At 35.9% G+C, this 3,242-nt stretch overlaps 1 non-coding gene across 1 annotated transcript; it reads left to right on the plus strand.

The window, feature by feature from the left end:
- Positions 2,494–2,565, plus strand: TRNAW-CCA. Its single transcript has one exon. It is a non-coding gene; the product is annotated as a tRNA-Trp (tRNA).

The following is a 3,242-nucleotide window of genomic DNA, read 5'->3' on the forward strand; positions in this document are numbered from 1 at the left end:
TTTACTTTTCTCAGATAATACCAATAAAAATAAAAGGGATAACTTCACCTGGCCCTACTGCATTACATATTATCTTCAAACAAATTGCTATAAGCAGAGAGATCTTGTACTGTGCTTGATGAAGCCTCATTCATGTGTCCACCCTTCTGCAAGCGGTGAAGAACGGGTGACCCTTCTAAAACTATGTAATATGAGATTCACTTTTGAAAAACAGGTTCTGTTTTGAAAGGAAAGGTGTTCCCAAATCCTCAAAAATAATATTTATACACAATGTACTTGAGTCAGCATTTCTAAACTGAATTCATCTTTCTCTAAAAGTAGAATTATCCTTCTTTACATTATTTCTTATTCAGTGACTCCCCCTTTTTTTCTGTTGCCCAAGCAGATCATCTGGGAGTTACTAGATACCAAGAGACATAAAGACTGTTTCCTTTCACTTGGAGAAAATAATTTACATTAACTTAAAATTAAATTGATTGAAATTTAATTAAATTGATGAAAACTAGGTGTAATTAAGGCTTATAACACAACAAGGAACCAGTTACTACTGGTTTCCTTACATTTAGGGATGAATTAATTCCCCAAATATTTGTTCTTATGATTATTCTTTAATGAATTTGTTTTCATTAAGTGGTTAAAATGATAGAATATACAGTCAACAAATTTGAGTCTGGATCCCAGGGTACTCTGTTTGTCATTGGACAAGTTTCTTTATCTATAAAATGGAGACAATTCAGAACTTTACTCAGAGATATGATATAAGGATACAATGACACAATGTATAAAATTTGATCTACATAATATCTGGCTCATGCTAACTGTTTAATTAATAATGTTAAACATTCAGTTCAGTTCAGTTCACTTCACTTCAGTAGCTCAGTTGTGTTCGACTCTGTGACCCCGTGAACTGCAGCATGCCAAGCCTCCTTGTCCATCACCAGTTTCTGGAGTTTACCCAAACTCATGTCCATTGAGTCAATGATGCCATCCAATCATCTCATCCTCTGTCATCCCCTTCCTTTCCTGCCCTCAATCTTTCTCAGCATCAGGATCTTTTCAAATGAGTCAGCTCTTCACATCAGGTGGCCAAAGTATTGAAGTTTCAACTTCAACATCAGTCCTTCCAATGAACACCCAGGACTGATCTCCTTTAGAATGGACTGACTGGATCTCCTTGGAGTCTTCTCCAGCACCACAGTTCAAAAGCATCAACTGTTATTATTAGAATGTACCTCTGCTTTGGGATTTGGTCTTTTTGTTTTAGTTTTAAAATGAAAAATTATGCTATTATTCTTCCTTCAAGAATAGCAAATGTTTCTGAGGTGACCTGGTGGCATCAAGGACAGGTTCCCATTTTAATGTTTACTTGTTGTAGCTAATTTGCTAGATTATTTTATACAGATGTCAAAAGAATGGAGAAGAGAAACATATCTAGCATCCGACAGTACACTAAAACAATCAGAGCACTGTCTCTTTTCAGACACAAAGAAGGAAGATAAGGAAAGGAAAAGCCGACATGCTTCAGATTATAAAAGTGGGAGAAGGGTCAGAGAAATAGAAGAATTGAGTAAATTTAGAGGCATCTATAATTTTGCTCTAGCAAACTGAGCCTCAATTTTTGTGGTTTTAAATGACTGCCTATCTGCCCTCCTTTTTTGGTTCTCCTCCCTTATTTACATCTAACAATAGGGTTAATTATGTGCTTTTGGAACATTACAGTAACTAGCCAAATTCAATGTGAATTGTTTAATCAATAAAGCAAAACTATATTAGTTTTTCTTTTTTCTTCCACATAAGAATAGTGTTATGTATGTACTTATGTAGAGCTTAAAAAGATAGATAGCATAGATAAAAATACCCATTGCAATTAGTCATTGCTTTCCAGTATGACAGACCTAAATATGAATAAAATGTTCATTATTCTTCTGAGCATGGATTAAACAGATCTATGATATAAAGTCAAACTACCTTTATATTATCTTGGTTCATGCCATTAGAATCTGTTTAGAAAATGTGAACAAATCACATTATTTTAACAGGTGTTAGAGTTAGCATTTCTCTGTTGAGGACAAAAATTAGTGTAACACAGTTTGACCCTTTTAGCTTCTTCCCTTCTTCCTTACCAAGGCAAGATGTGTGAATTTTCTAATCGATGATACTTTGTAAAGCAGGAACTAGGTTAAATGAAGTTAGTATCATCACTCTTCCTACCCTTATGGATCTGCCTTCCTCCAGAGAAAATGTATTGTACTCTATGCCAGTCCCTTTCATAAACTTCACTCAGAGTTTGTCAACCACCCCTGACATTTTTAACATATAATATTTTTTGTTAGGCCCATTGTCTTGTGCATTGTATAATGTTAAGCAATATCCTTGGCTTATTTTACCCACTAGATGCCAGTGACTCTTTTCAACTTGTGATGACCAAAAGCTTTCTACAGATATTGCCAGAGATGAGGATCACTACTAATGGAAAACCACTGCTTTGAGGCTTCCCTGGTGGCTCAGAGGTTAAAGTGTTTGCCTCCAATGCAGGAGACCCAGGTTCAATCCCTGGGTTGGGAAGATCCCCTGGAGAAGGAAATGGCAATCCACTCCAGTATTCTTGCCTGGAGAATCCCATGGATTGAGGAGCCTGGTGGGCTGCAGTCCACGGGGTCACAAAGAGTCAGACACGACTGAGTGACTTTACTTTACTTGACTTTACTTTACTTGAGGCTTCACAGGGACCACTGTCCCAGATTGAATGGAAGACTCAGCCTAATTCTAACTAACCCAGCAGAATCTGACAGGAACTCTGTCAGTAGCAGTGCTTGTATTTTAAGCTCTATCTGTAGAACTCCTGTTTTAATCTGTGAAATAGTTCAAACTCTAGAGGGGAGTGGTGATGGGCCTTCTATAATTTCAATAATAAAGAATACAACTAGGTTTTCTTTGAAAAAAAAAAAAAAACTAACTATAAATGCAGTATAAGCCAATAGATGAGAAGGAAGAAATAAAATATTTTAAAATGCTAAAATACAATTTTGAATTCCCTATCAATATTAATAATTTGTCCAAGAGCCACATTGTTGCTTATTAGGCATACTATTATTTCTTTAGATGTAGAGTAGGTTGGCAAGTTTTTAAAGAAGTCAGAAAATATTCAGAGAATGGGATATATGTTCCTAGTCTCACTTTACCTAGGAACTATTCCTAACATTGTTGAGATTAACAAGCAGGAGTGTAGATTCTGGTGTCTG

The sequence above is a fragment of the Capra hircus genome, chromosome 12 (genome assembly GCF_001704415.2).
Source record: "Capra hircus breed San Clemente chromosome 12, ASM170441v1, whole genome shotgun sequence".
NCBI lineage: Eukaryota > Metazoa > Chordata > Mammalia > Artiodactyla > Bovidae > Capra > Capra hircus.